Source organism: Triturus cristatus, chromosome 6 (assembly GCF_964204655.1).
Source record: "Triturus cristatus chromosome 6, aTriCri1.1, whole genome shotgun sequence".
Taxonomy (NCBI): domain Eukaryota; kingdom Metazoa; phylum Chordata; class Amphibia; order Caudata; family Salamandridae; genus Triturus; species Triturus cristatus.
The window spans coordinates 1,753,365,627-1,753,384,059 of NC_140589.1; positions in this window are offsets into that span (position 1 = coordinate 1,753,365,627).

Sequence of the window (18,433 nt, forward strand, 5' to 3'; positions counted from 1 at the left end):
GCTGTGGTGGCCCTGAGTGATGCTGTGGTGGTGCTGAGTGATGCTGTGCTGGCCCTGAGTGATGCTGTGGTGGTGCTGCCTGATGCTGTGGTGATGCTGATTGATGCTTTGGTGCTGCAGAGTGATGCTGTGGTAGCATATAGTGATGCTGTGGTGGTACTGAGTGATGTGGTGGTGTTCCTGAGTGATGCTGTGGTGGTGCTGAGTGATGCTGTGCTGGCCCTGAGTGATGCTGTGGTGTTCCTGAGTGATGCTGTGGTGGTGCTGCCTGATGCTGTGGTGATGCTGATTGATACTGTGGCGCTGCAGAGTGATGATGTGGTGGTACTGAGTGATGCTGTGGTGTTACTGAGTGATGCTCTCACAGAGTTTTTCTGTAACGCCGCGGAGTGAAAGCCGCAATTTCCCCCACTCCTATAAATACCTCCAGCAGACATTCTTTTTAGAGATAGTTATTACTCGGACTATGCACCGAGGCAATGATACGAGTCCCTCATGCACAAATATTACACAACTCACACTAAATCAGTATTGCAAATATATCAGTTGTAGCCTGAAAACAAGTGTTATCTTGACGTGATACTAATGCAAATTTATCCTGTAACACTTTTAAGCAGTTAACAGTCTGGCTAAAATGGTTGAACTAATATGAACCTAGGAATGGTTTCAGTATAAACTGCTCCTGTATTTTTAAGTTCACTTCTCAAAAAACCTTCTGCTTCAAATCTAACAACAAATAAAATTATACTCCATGTTGCGGAGTTTGACTGCAGTGTGAGATCCTGGGCAAAATCACTTTATCTCACCCACCTCTGTAGCCTTGTTGTAGTGAAGGATGATCAAGATCCAGGTAGTTCATGAAGTATATTTATTTAAAGTAAGATGGTAGAAGGATAAAAGTAGATTGATTAAGTAAAGTACATGAAATATAAACCCCACCAGGAGCATGATGGTACCAGCTCAGACCTAACTCTCAACTGACTCCAGGGAGTCAGCCAGCATTCTATTGCATCATGTGAATGGCAACATTCTACTAGGCTAAGCAGGAGAGAATGTGAAGAAGTATGAAGTGCAGACACTACACTTGTCCTCGAAAAGTGTCAGTGTTTAAAAACAAGCTGGCCATATTACCAATTATTGTGTGGGAGAGAACCGGGACACGTTAGAGATGTTTATCATATAACCAAAAAACATGCGTCTATATTTCTAAATGGGATCATAGAATAAAATTGAGTATAAAAGCGTGAAATTGTGTGATTGCACAATACAAATATACCAAGAGTCCTTGTATTTCAAAGACATCTGGTAAAAATCACATATTCCAAGAGCGTTACTTTTCTCTAGGAAGAAGCTTGTAAAGTATGCTCTGGAGAGAACACATAACTCCTTTAAAATCTCGACAATTTAATACTGTGTGTATCCTTTCTCATTTGGAGAGGCTCATGCTGTCTGCATTTCGAAGAATGTTGACATTTTTGTTAATCTGGTAGCCCTATTTTCTTCCTTCTTTTGGCATTTTAATACACCCATAAACTTATCGCGACCCCCACTCGAGGGAAATGATGCAGACAGTGACACTCCAAAACGAACTGAGCTGACCTGGGAATCTGGAAAGAGACATCGGGTCAGCACTTTCCATGAATGCAACCTGCGAACAATACCATAATCCGGAATGACTTTAAGAGTTCAATTGCGGTCTGTGGCGCCTTGACACCAGTGACACACTCCCGGCTAGTTTTGACCCACTTGTGTGACCTTGGGCAAAAATACATCCCTCTCGCGGTACCTCACATTGCATCTTCGCTCAAATGAGCACCTTTTTAAAAGTCTCCTAGAAGCCCATTATAAGTCCCTGGGGGTTCTGGAGAATCATGCAACTCGCCGAACAGCGCATTAACACCTCTGCATGGGTAGTTGTTATGTCGTACGCATCAGGTCACGTGGTGTATCTTAATAAAAGCCGGTCGCGCACGCACGTATGCCAGAACGGCTTCGGCGGCGGACCACAACCAGCATACCTGCGTCCAAGTGTGTTCCTTCCTGGTCCCGGCCCCGTGTTCTGTTCCACGCGGCGTAAGCGATCGCTTCCTCAGGACACCACAAAAGTGGCGACGAGGGTGGGCGTGCCCTCGACATCGTGCTGGTGCGGGAGTGGCGGCCGCGTGTTGTGCATAGCACGCGGTGCTCGTGCCCCTGTGGGTCGTTGTGAGGCCCCGTTGCTGTCCCCGGTGCGGCGCTGGAGAGTGCCGGTGCATCGCGCCCTGAGCGCGCACCCGAGTGCGGTGGTGAGGCCGTCGCTGTGCCCCACGTGACTGTGGCCCGGGGGACGATCGGAGCGCCGGCGTGCGCGTCCGTTGCTGAACCAGCCCGAGGCTGCCTGCCACGTGTCCCTCTTCTAGCAGTGCCTGCCCTGAGTGCTGGAGCCTGCGAGCGAGGGAGACGGTGCAACTGCCCAACTGCTGGGGGCCCGTGAGTACCTGGCATTCAGCGCCTGAGGCCCTGGGAGGGGTCACACTGCCGGCAGCACCTGGGAGGGAGCGTCCAGTTTCCCCACGCCTTGATTTTTGTCTGCCTGACACGTGGGAGGGGTGACACACCCACATAGACACACCAACTTCATCACCAGGTCTCGCCTAGCGGAGGCAGCACACGCGCGCCATGACGAACATTCCACCAATTGAACCCTTTACAGTGGAGTGGTCACCATCCGCCGTGGCGGCCCAATGGAAAGATTGGGAAGACAGGCTACGCATCTTTTTTGAGGCCACTAAAGTCCATAGGGACCAAAAGCGCGCGATGATCATTCACCTCGGGGGAAAAGATATTCACAATATCGTCAAGACGCTCGCTGAAGCTACCCCTAAAACTCACACGACGCTAATAGCCGCGCTAAATGAACACTTCGAACCAATGGCGAACCGCGATTACGAGCGATTCATATTTCAACAGGCGCGCCAACTCCCAGAGGAGTCGCTGGACAAGTTTCATGCCCGTCTCAAGAACCTAGCGGCCACCTGTGGTTTCCGAGAAGAAACGGAGGAAATAAGAGGGCAAATAATTCAGGGGTGCGCGTCAGTCAAGTTGAGAGAGCGGATATTGGAGGAGTCTGGCAAACCGTTGGCGGAGATATTAACGATGGGTCGGACGAAGGAGCTGTCGAAAGCGCGTGCCGCGCACATGGAAGCTGCGCTTCAAGCGCCAGTGAAGGTGGAGCCAGTCAACGCAGTGTCAGTCAACGCGGTGTCCACCAGGCCCAAACAGAGATGGGACAAGAAAGGGGCGGGAGCCACTGTTCCAGAACAACCAAAGTCATGCGGGTACTGTGGGGGTATGCCACATGCCGCGGCCAAATGCCGTGCATGAGGGAAGAGATGCTCCGGGTGCGGCCGTATCAATCACTTCGAGAAGGTGTGTCGGTCAAAAAGATACCGCAAGCCGCGCCAAGTGGTGAACAACGTTGAGGAAAGAGAGCCGGCGGCCAGCGACATGGATGATGATGGCGAAGAAGAGAGAGTGGTGCATAGGATCCACATGATCGGCACCGCAACGCGCAAGACACGACAACTCCCGCAGTGCAACGTCCGGGTGGAATCGCAAGAAATCACCGCAGTTGTTGATACCGGAGCCAGTATTAACATCATGGCTGCCACCCTATACAGCACAATGCACCCGAAACCCGCTCTACACCCGTCCACAATAATGGTGTTTGCATCTGGTCAAGAAGCACTGCTGAAAGTGTGCGGAAGGTTCAAGACAACAATATCTCACAGCACACGGTCAGTCACGTCCAATATCTATGTCATGGAGGATGGCCAGGGCATGCTCCTGGGCTGCCGGGCAGCCGAAGACCTAGGGGTAGTGACTTTTGCGTTCGGGGTGCACCAAGAGTCCATGCACAACATACTGGAGGGGTTTGAAGAAGTATTCCAAGGGATCGGACACTTCCGTGGCAAAGAGATCCACCTGCACATAGACCCCACCGTACAGCCAGTGGCACTGCGACACCGGAGGATAGCGTTCCACCTCAGACCACTGGTGGAGGAAGAGCTGAAGAAGCTCGAGGCGGCTGGAATAATCGAAAAGGTATCCGGACCCACCCCGTGGGTGTCTCCCATAGTGGTGGCCAGGAAGCCTAAGCAACCCAGTGCATTTAGGATATGCGTGGACATGCGGCTCTCCAATGTCGCAATCAAGAGGGAGAGCCACATCACTCCCACCATTGACGACCTCATAGGGGAAATGGCGGGTGCCAGGTGGTTCTCGAAGTTGGATCTCCGGTCAGAGTACCACCAACTGGTGTTGGATGAAGCCTCCCGAAATATTACCACGTTTTCAACACACGTCGGACTCAGGCAGTACACCCGTTTGAGCTTCGGAGTATCGAGTGCCGCCGAGGTGTTTCAGAACGTAATTCAGGAACTTATCGCAGGGATCCCTGGAGCCATCAACGTCAGCGATGACATCATGGTCCATGCTAAGACGGTCCCAGAACACAATGAGCGTCTATTTCAAGTGCTACGCCGGATTCGAGAGGCCGGCCTCACGCTGCATCGTGAGAAGTGCGAGTTCCTGAGCAACAAACTGCAGTTCTTCGGGTACACTTTCTCGGCGGAGGGAGTGAACCCCGATCCCGACAAGGTAAAGGACATTAAAGAGGCGGCTGCCCCCACGAACATCACCGAAGTTCGCAGCTTTCTAGGAATGGTAAATTACTGTGGACGATTTATCAAAGACCTGGCCAGCCTAACGGCTCCACTGAAAGAACTGACAAAGGAGTCCACCCCGTGGACGTGGGGCAGCGAGCAGGCTCGGGCGTTCGACAAAGTCAAGGAGGTGCTCTCAGAGGCAACAACGCTCACATTCTTTGACCCCGCCAAGCTCACGTTGATTGCTATGGATGCTGGTCCAGTCGGACTGGGTGCTGTTCTCCTACAGCGGAAGAAGCCTCAAGATGAGTGGGCTCCAGTCGCATTTGCCAGCCGGTCACTAACTGAGACGGAGCAAAGGTACTCCCAGATAGAGAAAGAGGCAATTGCAATTCACTGGGGATGTCATCATTTCCATTTGTATGTGTATGGGAAACCGTTCGTGGTGTCAACCGACCACAAACCCCTAGTATCGCTTTTCTCAGGCACCTCTACGAAACCGCCGCCGCGAATTGAGAAGTGGATGCTCCAGTTGCAAAATTACAACTGCAAGATAGAATACCAGCCTGGGGCAAGGAACCCGGCTGATTACCTCTCTCGCCACCCTCGGAAAGCCACTCCCCAGGAAATGGAAGAAGCCGCAGACACCGAAGAGTATGTCAGGTGTGTCACAGCTCGATCGTGCCCCATTCCGGTATCCATGAATAGTCTCCAACACGGCACCAGCCAGGACGAATGTCTGCAGAGGGCCAAGCGAGCTGTCCAGAACAATAGTTGGACCCGAGCAAAAGACGAGTGGAAGAGCCTGATGCCCATGGCGCAAAGAATAATGGATGGCCTGTACCATGTGAGGGATGAACTGACCGAAGACAACACAGGATGTCTGCTGAGGGGGCACAGACTTGTCATCCCGACGTCGCTAACTCAGAGGATGGTAGACTTAGCCCATGTAGGCCATCAAGGCATGGTGAAAACTAAGTCGAGACTGCGCACAAAAGTGTGGTTCCCCCTCATGGATGAGATGGTAGAAACAGCCGTTCGTGCCTGTCCTGCCTGTCAGGTCACAGGAGAAGCACCCAGGCCTGCCCCCATCGTTGTGGAACCTCGGCCGAGAGTTCCGTGGGCCCAAATAAGTGTAGATTTTGGGATCCTGCCGGACGGACGACATACTCTAGTTGCCGTTGATGACCACTCGAAGTATCCCAAAGTGGAAATACTGTCGGCACTCAGTGCCAGCGAGGTGATTCCCAAGCTAGAGAAAATAATGGCCACCCATGGACTGGTGAAAGAGATCCGGACAGACAATGGGTCCCCCTTCCAGAGTCAGGAGTTCGCCACGTACCTGCAGACCCTGGGCATTCGTCATCGGCGAATCACGCCCCGATGGCCTCAAGCGAATGGAGAGGCAGAACGGTTCATGAGAACCCTCAACAAAGTAATCCGTATTGCTCATGATAAAAATCAGTCATTGGAGCTAGCCATTTTCACCTTCCTCCGGAGCTACCACCAAACGCCACACTCCACCACGGGAGTTGCTCCCGCTCACCTGCTGATGGGAAGGGAGGTCACGGACGCAATACCACATCACCTGAAATGGCGACCTGACGCCCCGGATGACAGCGCCATTGATGCCCGCTGCAGAGGAGCGTATGCGCATGCTGATGCCCGACGGAGGGCGGTGGTGCCGGATATTGTCCCAGGTGACTTGGTGCTCATCAAACACAGAACACCCGGAAGTAAGTTCCGGCTGAGGTGACTCAAAATGTATCGTACTTCAAACGAATTCAGCCGTCCCAAAGGGCTGGGAGCCCAAATCAAAGGGTGCCCTGGGACAGCCCCGGAAGTGTGGAGACTTCGGTGGAGCCAACCCTAGCTGAGCCCCTGGATGAGGCGGGGGTGGAGCCGCACCCCCATCTGGTGACACTGAACACCTGCTACCCATTCCACAGTCCAAAGCGCCCCTGCGAGGCGGGAGTGATGATCCTGTAGACCGCGACGGCGGTGCTAGCAGTGACTGTTTGGGTCGCAATCCTGGTGAATCGCCAGCGAGAGGAGTGTCCAGGTACAACTTGAGGCACAATCCAGAGCCCTCCTGTCGCCTGAAGGACTATGTCACGTAAGACTGTTTTGATTTTGATTGCATTGCAATTGTGCAGACTGATAACAGGTAGACTCTGGGGTCAGGGACGTGTTCTAGATCCAGGGTGTTTTGCCAAGTTTGAGTTGTTGAAGTTTTTGTGTGTTGGGGAGGGGAAACATCCTTTACACGCAACCATTACAACGCGGTATGGTTACATCGTGGTTTTTACAACGAAAGTCGTTACACCGACTTGCACTGGAGGGCGCTCTAGACTAAGTAATAGTGTGAATTACTATTCCAACACCTTCCCTACTGTACGTAGACTGGAGTTGGAATAGTAATTCACACTATTCCTAAATCCAGCGCCCTCCAACGCAAGTCGATGTAACGACTTGCGTTGTCAAAACCGCGATGTAACATACCGCGTTGTGATGGTACGCGTTGTACCATCATACATCCGTTGGGGAGGAATGTTATGTCGTGACACTGACGCGATACGCTGAGGCGTACGCATCAGGTCACGTGGTGTATCTTAATAAAAGCCGGTCGCGCACGCACGTATGCCAGAACGGCTACGGCGGCGGACCACAACCAGCATACCTGCGTCCAAGTGTGTTCCTTCCTGGTCCCGGCCCCGTGTCCTGTACCACGCGGCGTAAGCGATCGCTTCCTCAGGACACCACAGGTAGTAAACGCTGTATAATTACAATTTGAAATCATATTAAACTAGGCGCATTCAATAACTTTTAAAGGAATGTATTAAAACTGAAAACAAATTTGCTTTTCTGCATGACTTACTGCCCAAGGAACCGGCCACTGCACAGAGCAGGATGAATGCATGCTGCCCCATGCCTGCGCATCAATCCCGGCTTAGCATAACATCCACAGAGCGCCAGCGGTCCTCCTTCCCAGAGGAGTTTCTGAGCCCAGCAGTGGAAGGAAAACCGGCTTCACAAAGCACAAGGACTTTATTTCCACCCACTCCCCAGGTGTAGGTACAGGGGGAGGTGGAGGGAACTAAAGGAGGGAGGGGTGGGAAAACAAAGCGACCAATGGCAACACTCGCATGGAGTTTTCTCCCCTTCTCCCCCTTGTTGGGTAATGTCGAAGCAAATCAGAAGCATGCTCGTGCCCCATTGATAGGTAGGCGGGTTTACTACGGAGTGATGAGAGCGGGGTCCCATGTGGGAAACCGAAGAGGGCGCAGAGAAGTCCTGCAAATAGGACCCCTTAGTGTAGGAAAGTGCAAGCATTTAGGGTGAGACAACCCCGGCACTGTGCGGCTCTGTGCACCGACCCCCAATCACTTTATTTTAGAACGTCACTCCTCCCCCAATCTGATTGAATGTGAGCCTAACGCCTGGATCACAGCGTGTCAGGAAAGCAGCGCACATGTTAACAACCATTTTCAGAAACTGGTAACAGATGCTGTTTGTCAAACGGTGCTTTGGAGCCACAAATTTAAAGTCAATGGACTGCGTGTTTTTTCCTTGGAAGCATGTCCAGAAACCCAATTAGCTTTGTTTGTTTTAAACACTTCGTAGAAATAATATGACGATGTTTATGCCTCGACGCTTTAATGCTTCGCTGTGGGTGCCTGGAAGTCCTATCAGTGTTCACCCTAGGTCTGTGCCCCTGTTTCACGCTTGTTCTTACGGCTTTCCATTCCCATCTGCCCATGTCCTGTAGTGCCTTCAAACCATACACCTTTACCCTTCCACTATGCACTGTCTCCTACTCTTATCACTGTTCTCACACCAAGCCTTTGCAGGAGTACTGGAATTATGTGAAATAGCTGCTGTGCATTTTTCCACATAATTATGCATTTGCCACATCTGCCACATAATTCATATTTTTTTCAACTATCTGCAGATTTTAATGAAAGAAACTTTTTTTTAGCTCAAGCGGGTCAAAAGTTTCTAAAAACCCAGCGAGAAAGGTTGCCGCACAGTGGAAGGACTTTCTTAAAGGTTGCTTGGTCATCTTTCATTTGCTTATAGTTATATTTGGGTGTTAAACTGGCAGTAATGAAGATAAACTTTTGTCCAGGCAGCGTTAACATGTGCCTTGCGCAAGTAGGAGGTGGGGGGAGTGCGGCCGAGAGCAGGCAGCGTTTCCCTTGCGGGATCGAGCGCAATAATTGCTACCATATGGTGCCGCTCGCTCCCGCAAGGGAATCACCAGACGTGCACGCGTTGCCATTGGAAGCAATGCAACGCGTGCACGTTTTTGCCCACAAAGCTGTGCCGATGACTAAAGGTCTCTCTTAAACAGCGCATGCGCGCTGCGTAGGCAAGACCTAAAAAGGAGGCAAGTCAAAATAAAATAACTGCCTAGAATCACACAATGGGGTCATGCATGAGGCCAGGATTGATATGTTTTTCTGTTTTAACACTGTCATTCAGGGACTAGATTGTTATCTCGTTCTCTCCCAATCTACATTAAAGGTTAATGCTCTTTCTTTAATTTGGGTTCATACGGTGAGAGCGTAGGTGGGAAAGCAGAAGCCACACACTGTTTTCCCTGGCTGTTTCTAGAGGGTTTAGTTTTTTGTCTTTTCACTCACAATTACACAGCAGCATAAGTGAGATAACTTCTAGAATGGAAAGTTTCATCACAGGTTGAGTTCATTTAAAAGTCTAAAGTTATGTTTTCACTGAAGCGATCCTGCACCATTTTAGCATTACCTCCATAGTTACCTCATGCAGCAGGCTTGAAACTCGCCACATCCGCAAATACAATCGATGTCAGTACATATTTGGGGTTGAGCAGGTCTGGACAGATTCAGCAACATTTTTAGACTGGATTTTTATAACCTTGAATCAATTGGAAGGTTGAGTCTGTAAAATCATCCTAAGACACCAGATGGCAGTGTTGCTCCATTTAAACGAAAAGGAAGCATGAAAATGTAAACCAGAATCTCTAGGATGATTATTGCTAAAGAGTTATATCGAGTTTTACTGCTAGGGCAAGGTAGGAGTTCACAAAATAATGAATTTATGAAGCACTTTAAACAGAAACTCTAGAGTGTTGAGTCACAAAAGCGTTTATGTATACGGGAGGCAGTACTGCAGGAGTGCTCCGTATGTAATATTACATACCTGTGTGAGTTAGCCCTGAAACATCCAATACCATATTACTAAATGTGCAAAATTCATTTTGCCTTAATTGTATATGAATATTCCCTGAATATTATCATTTTATTCGCAATTAAGATGTCATGGGACCAATTAACATGGTATGGTGCATGTAAGAAACCACCAGACACCCTCACGAAGGACCCCGAAACCACCAGACTCAGCTTACAAGAAGTAATGAAAGACGTCGCAGCATGGGTGAGTAGCAGCTGTCTGAAACTCAACTCAGAGAAGACAGAGGTCCTCGTCCTTGGACCCTCCCCTTCAGCTTGGGAAAACTCCTGGTGGCCCTCCGCACCTCCCCCACCCCTACGGACCACGCCCGGAACCTCAGCATCATACTCGACTCCTCCCTCACCATGACCCGACAGATCAACGCCATCACCTCCACCTGCTTCAACACCCTCCGCATCCTCCGCAAGACCTTCAAGTGGATCCCCCCGAAGCCAGAAAGACCGTCACACACACACTCATAACCAGCAGACTGGACTACGGAAATGCCCTCTATGCGTGAATCAACAAATCCCAGCTACGCAAACTCCAGACCATCCAGAACACCGTGGCCAGACTGGTCCTCGGCATCTCACGACACAAGCATATCACCCAACACCTGCGAGACCTCCACTGGCTCCCCGTCGAGAAGAGAGTATCCTTCAAGCTACTCACCCACACCTACAAATCCCTCCACAACACCGGACCCAAATACCTCAATGACAGAGTCTCCTTCCACGCCCACAAAAGGAACCTCCGCTCCGCCGACCTTGCCCTAGCAGAAACCCAGTGCATCCGCAGAGCCAGAGCAGGTGGATGCGCTGCCAAAACCTGGAACGAGCTCCCAGTCAACATCAGATGCTCCCCGATTCTGCACACCTTCAGGAAGAGCCTTAAGACCTGGCTCTTCAGCTGATCAGGAGCTGCACCTCCCCAGCACCTTGAGACCCTCACGGGTGAGTAGCCTGCTTTAAACCCTCTGATTGATTGATTGATTGAAGAGTATGTAGACGAGTTCTGCAGTACCCTTTTAAGGACTCTTACATGCCTTTGTGAATCGACACTTTCCCTGAAGTTTGCCAGAGCAGAAATGGGTAATCATGAGAGAAAGAGTCATTTGCCGATCGATCAGCATAAACTTCCAAACCGCCGGACTCAATACTACAATATGGTATCAAAATGCACATCACGCTTTTCTCCTTGAGATAATCTGAGAGGAAATGTCAGTCCTCAAAAAAGTCAACCCAGAACATTGGGAAAAGTTACCACAACTCCAGACCTGGGGGATGCAACTTAAGTGTTGTGAGAGTGTAGTAAACAATTGCACCCTCTGTGATCACTCCTGGGGTAGCTCATGACACCAAAGGGAGCCACAATGCGTTTGAGGCCAGTTGTTCAAACCTCACTCTATTGGTGCACATTTTGAACCCACAAAATACGAAGTGATGGTTCTCTTATTTGCACAGTGACCCCCATGTAGCTTATTTACTTTATTCATTTGTTTGCAAGTTTTACATAGCGCGAACTAGACCCAAAGGTATCAGAGCGCTTTACAGAGTAACCACAACATTTATATTATGAGGTACATAAAGGGTGCATAGAGATATATATATAATAATGGTAAAAATCATCACAACAATAATACCATGAGGTGCATAAAGGGTACATAGGATATACACAGTAATGCATTGACTCTCGGTTCATTTAGATCAGTATTTCCCACATTTGTGAACCTAGGATTCAGGGTGGGTGGCATCAGACTCTGATGAGCGATCCTTCGGGCCAGGAATATCAATCAATTTTCAAGCCGTAGCTACTGTGGCTTTAGTAGTGACAGTATGTTCTCCAGGTGTCCTCTGATAACCTGGTCAAAGTATAGTTCAGCAGATAGAGTCAACTGGCACTGGAATTGGCATTATCTCATCACATACCAAGAGTTCCTGCTTACTTCACTGGTGGAAGAGATCCCCATCTTCCAGATTCAGCCTAAGACCCTACCTGCTGGAATCGACGGATACCGACACTGGTCAATATCTGGGTCTTTGAGCGTTATAGGCCGAGGGCATGGAATGTTGGACCGACTGCTCTCAGCAAGTATCTGCCTGCTTCAATAGCTTTACAAGTAGAGGCTGCATATTAATATTAAATATTGGAGCATAAAGACATACTTCTAAGTAGTAAGGAAATTCAATCACAGAGATGTCCGCTTTGGTCACATGGAATAATCTTGTTTATATTAAATTTGTATTTTTTACAGCAGTCATCATTCACCTATTAATACAGCTATTGGGTATTGGGCTGCAGCAGTAGTGGTTTTACGCATGCAGTGTTTGGGTCCCCCAGTGTCAGTATTAAACGCAGGATCAGCCAGCGATATTGCGATTCATGCCAACCCGCCGCTCCTGAATTCAAATGTCTGCTAATCAAGGTGCCATTCCCTAAAGCACAGTGGCATACAATTTATGACTCCCTAGGCGTCTCCTTTACACCTCCAAAGGCAGACAAATAGAAACATAATTGATGTAACAATTGCTGCTGCTGTGTGTCTCTTGTGCATAACTCTCCAGGGATTTATTGGAGGTTCCCAGTGAGCTTCTCAAATTCCTCACCTAGGAGGTGCAGTCACAGAGTGAACCTTCTTACGGAGGGGTTCCAGAGACCCATCTAAAGGAAGGCTGGTGAGCTGTCAGCAGAGGCCAGGACAGTGACAGGAGTCACGGGGTCAGTGATAGTCCAAATATGCCCCTTACCCTGCCATGTCAGGGTGGTCTTGACGATTCTCTCGAGGTTGATGCAAATACCGCCCGGCTTCGAAAGGGCTCTTGGGAACCTTCACTGCTCTCACCAAGTGGTGTGTGCTTCCAGTACTGAAGCACAGAGAAGCAGCTAGCGCGCACACAGAGGGCGCTAGTTGTAATGGCTAGGGGGCTTATTTACAAACCCCTATGCGCCGCCAGTGTGTCAGTTTTAATTTGGGAATAAGTGACGTACCGGATGTGCAAGGGGCTTGTAAATAGGCCCATAGGGGCTTTACTTCCATGCTGTCTACAGAGTAGGGGTCAAAGAATTAATCCTGCAAACGATTTGCCGGAAAAGTCCAGCTTGCACCGACAAACACGTGGGAGCTGGAGAGTTATATATCACATTTTACCATTTTATTTGGGATTTCCTTGACTAGAGGCTTTTTTCATTAATTTTGCTTCATCTTGGATTCACATTATTATCAGCTTCCTGATTTCACATTTAGTAATCACAATATATTAACACCACAAGAAGAACACATATAAGGGAAATAAAAACTCTTATTTTTGATGAACGGGGTCACTACCTCAGAATCACTGTTGAAATAGTGAAAGCTAGTCTCACCAGTGTCCGGTTAGGGTCTTTGGGAGCCTCTGTGCAAGACATATTTTGGGGCCTGTTCTTTGGAACAACTTTGAATTTATTACCCACTGTTAGACCTATCAGCCTTAGGGTGGTCTTCCCCAAATTGTTTTTGTGTTCCTCCCCTTATTTTTGCTGATCTGGTTTTCACTGGCCTTAGGACTCCGGCCACATTACCTCTGCTAACCAGTGCTAAAGTGCTTGTGCTCCCTCCATAAAACATGGTAACATCGGCTTATCCCCAATTGGCATCTTTATTTCACTTGTAAGTCCCTAGTAAAGTAGCACTACATGTACCGATGGCCTGTAAATTGCGATTCTCCTATTACCATGACTAGAGAATCTGGATTTCATTAAAGACACGGAGGCTGACATTATGCATTATCTTTTAATGCAGTCTCTAAGCAGCCGCATACGTCACAATAACAAAGGTTCCAGAAAAGAACATTGAAAATACATAAAAGGGCATGAGCCAATAACATAAAGCCTCTTTTAAATGTGGAAAACAGAGAAGAATAAGTCCATGAGATACAAAAAGACTTCGAAATGTCCAAAGAACTTCCAGAGGATCCTCAGGCGTAAATTGCGAAGAGAGAAGAAGCGAAGATGGATCCAAACATCTCGTAATTAGGAAGGATTACCTGAAAAGAGAGAGAAGTAAATCCTGGAGGAAATACATAGCATGAAAAACAACAGAAACAATAGCAGTACTGTATATCACAAATTATGCTAGAGCTGTAAGCAAATGAGCAAATAAATACAGAAAGAGCACATCCAGGGTGGGATGGGTGGGATAATGTCAGCCTCCGTGTCTTTAATGAAATCCAGATTCTCTAGTCATGGTAATAGGAGAATCGCAATTTCATTACAAGAACGGAGGCTACATTATGCATGTTGGTAGCTTTGTAAGACAACATCAGACATATGCTCGATAGGTTTGCAATAGTGTCGAGCAAAGGTGCTAGCATTTGACCAGTCAGCTGCTTTGAGGATGTCATCCAACTTACCACCAGACCCGAGGGATATGCTGACCATAGCACCTCTAAGAGAATGAGCTTGAAATTTTCTTAAATCAACACCTGCTAAGTTCATGGCGGTTTTAACCCATCTAGCAATGGAAGTTGAGGATATAGCTATATGGGGCTTAACAAAGGAAATGAGTAATTGGTTTACATCAAGGGAACGAAAAACAGACTGCGATCGTACTCTCTCAAACAATTAACTACACAAAGTTTAGGGCAAGAATCAAAGCGTGGGCAGAACATTGAATCGGACATAGTTTTTGTTCTTCTAAAAATCTCAATTTAACACCAAACATGTTATAGGATCTATTAGAAACCTCTAAAGCTTTTACGTCGGAGACTCTTCGACAAGAAATTAGGCATAAAAGAGTAGCAAGTTTGATTGAAAGGTTTTTTCTATTTAGGAGAGTGTTATCCAGCCAATCAGTGAAAAAGTCTAAAATTAAGTTAACGTCCCAAAGAGACTCGTATTTGGGCTTTGGAGGTCTTCTTAGACGAATGCTCTTCATAACTCTACAAATAATGACGTTTTTACCTACCGTTTTACCATTCATGAGGATGTGACCAGCGGAGATAGCTGATCTATAGCAATTGATAGTTCTATAGCTAAGACCGTTATCAAAATGTTCACCAAGAAAGTTAACTATGTCAACAATAGGTGCCTCAAGGGAATCCAGGTTCCTTTCCAGGCACCAATGAACCCAGCTTCTCCAAATGTTGTTGTATCTGAAGTGAGTGCCTGGAGACCGGACTCTCTGAGGAGAGTTGCAGCTGTAGACAAAAGTCCTGAGACTTCATTGGATCTCCTGACACTCTCCAAGCAAGAAGGTTCAAACTCCCTGTCTGAATTAGGGGGTGATTTACGCCATCTACGTCTGTTAGGAGATATTCTAGGGTAGGAATTAGAAAGGGGGGGTCGCATGCCAGTTCCGGAGTGGTGGGGAACCAAGCTTGAGATGGCCAGAAGGGAGTTATTAGGACAAGGGAGCACTGGTCCTGTCTCACTTTCTGTAGAACTCTTTGGATCATGGCAAAGGGGGGGAACGGCGTAGGCTCTGACACCTTTCCAAGACAGGAGAAAGGCATTCACTGCTTGAGCACCGGGGTCAGGCATCCAGCTGAAATATTTTTCCAGTTGAAAAGTTAGTCTGCTCGCGAATAGGTCTATTTCCAAGGGGCCCCAAATCTTGTTCAGTGATCTGAACACGAAGACGTTGAGTTTCCAATCGCTGTGATCTAGGAGGAATCTGGAATTACAGTCCGCCGAGATGTTTGATTTCCCGGGGAGGTATTACGCTTTCAGAGCGATTTTGTGTTCTAGACAGAACATCCAAAGTTTTTGGGCCAAGTTTGAGAGATCCGCAGATTTTGTGCCGCCCAGGCGGTTTATGTAGACTACTGCAGACATGTTGTCCATCTTTAAAACGAACGACCTGCCCTGGAGAGAGTGTTTGAAGCTCATCAAGGCGTAAAGACCAGCTGTTAGTTCCAAGTAGTTTATATGATGTGAGGATTCTTCCAGAGACCAAACACCACCCGTGTTCTGATCGAGAAGGCAAGCTCCCCAGCCATGGAGGCTCGTGTCTGATTCTAAAACAAATTCTGGTTTTGAACCAAAGATCGCTTTCCGTTCCACGTGTCCAGGTTCTTGAGCCACCAAGCCAGTTTCAATTGGGCTTCTCGATCAAGGGAAATGCAATCTTTGTACCAGAGATCAGATCTTAGTGCTCTTGCTTTCACCCTTTGGAGGGCCCGATAGTTTAGGGGACCAGGAAAGACGGCCTGAATGGAGGAGATCGAGTAGTCTGGTTAGTTCTCTCAGGGGAAAGTCTTGTTGCTTTAAGACATGACGTATTTCCTCCCTGATTTTGGAAATCTTCTTGGAAGGGAGTAGGAGAAGACATTTGGAGGTATCTACGGTGAAGCCCAGAAACTTGAGAGATCTGGAAGGAGTCAAAACTGATTTCTCTTTGTTGATGATGAAGCACAGGCTTTCTAAAAGATCCTTTACTGTCTTGAGATATTTAGGAAAGCTTCTGAGACATACTGAGAAGGTCATCTAGGTAGATGATCAAACGGATGTCCCTTTCCCTTAGGTATGAGGCAACTGCTCTCATAACCTTGGTAAAACACTAGGGGGCAGAGGAAAGTCCGAACGGAAGAGCTTGAAATTGATAGAAACGTTTTTTCCAGAGGAATTGAAGAAAGGGTTGATGGATTTGGCCCATAGGAATCGTGAAATAATCATCCTTTAGATCCAATTTGACTAACCAGTCTCCCTCCAAAAGAAGATCTCTCAAAAGATTGATCCCTTCCATTTTGAAGTGTCTGTATACCAAAAATGTGTTTAATTGTCTTAGATTTATCACGGGTCTCCAACCCTTGTCCTTTTTTTCTATGAGGAAGAGGGTGCTTATGAACCTGAGTTCTTCCAAAGAGACTTCTATAATTGCTTCTTTTTGGAGCATGGAGGAGATCTCTTCCTCTATTATTTTTTGTTGTTCCGGAGCGAATTGAAAAACTCCTGGGAGAGAAGTTTGAGTAGGAATTTCTGTAAAGTCTATTGTGAAACCCTTTACAGTATTTAAGACCCAAGGATCTTGTGTGATCAGTCTCCAATACAGAAAAAAGAATCTCAGTCTCCCTCCCACCTTTTGGGGGAAAGAAGGAGGGGTAGGAAGGGGAAGAGACTTGCGGTTTAGGAAGGAGGCAGCAGCTGATCGCGGAGTCCGATAAGTAACTGATACTCTTGTATGCTTGCGATCAGCTGCTGCTGCTGGTTGCCATAGAGACCAGTGCCTTGAGTCCGAGGGATCTGCTCGAGGCCGGCACGAAGAACAGAGAAGAAAGGACCTTGGCAACGCAAGGGCGCAACGTCGTGGTTGCCAAGGCTCATTTCTCTAAATTAGGAGCGTTACATGACCGCGGTTGAGCAACGGTCTGCATCGGGGAAAGTATTTTCGGAAATGCCCTAAGTAAACGCAAGAGAGCGGGAGGAAATCTTGAACAATAAAATGGGGCTCACGTAGGAGGCAAGGTGAGACTCAAAAGAGAAACAAACACAGAAAATGTGTAGGGTATGGAATTTGAAAGTAAACTAATTGGGGATAAGGCGGTAGGGTTACTTACCGGCGCTGTAAAGAAGGAATCAGTTAAGGTACACAAAATAGATAAATATACAATATGGAAATGAACCGGAGAGGCAAGGTAAAGGAGGGAATTTCCATAGATTGGAAATCTGTGTGGAGGCAAAAAAAAGGGGGGCTAAAGGGGGTGGGGTTAGCCCATATTAGTGATGGAGCAGGTAGAGCAAAATTTTGTATACCTCCTCTATTTTGCATGAGAACACTAACTATATAATCTACTGATTATAATTTTACCAATGGATTGCAGTGTGAAACTAAACCAACCATTTGCATAAACCAATTACACGTGGGAAATTGCTATTTGCATGGCAAAATAACTCTAATAACTAAATTATGTACGCATAATAATAGTAGTACATGTGTTAATAGGATATCGCATGATTTACGTTGCTTAAGTGATGTTTGCGTTCCTGTTTGTATCCTAAAGGTGAATATTATTGCTTTAAATGTCGCTATAAGCTAGGAAAATACTAATACATAAAGGGATTAGTGAGGGTTTAACATTAGAATAATAATTTCTTTGTATTAATTATTCTTTTGTGTTTGTTTCGCTTAAGTTGACATTTGGGCCTACCTAAACATGGCGTCCGATATCGAGTTCAGAAGTGGCCACCGTCTCGTGAGCGCAATGCCTACTGCGCAGACTCGGATGGCTCCGTGAACGTCCTGACGACCTCAGCTCACCATGTTCCTGGTCAAGGATAGGATCTCGGTGGACTGCCAAACTTCAGTCAGTAAAAACTGGTCTAAATGAACAATTGGATCATATAAGCAAACCTTAAACATTGTTGCATAAGGGCAACACGAGCTACGGAAGTGAACCAGCAAAATCCATGCGAACCTCATAGAATAAAAATCGGACGTTTTCCAATCAGCCAATCACAACTCTTCATCGCCTAAAAATGTTTCATGTTATCCCGAAATGTATTATAAAAGAGAAGTAGAATAGGGAAGGGTCTGGCATTCGGCGGTTTCGATGACTGCACACCCTCTTTGATCCCACAGGCGATGACAGATGCTTGCACGA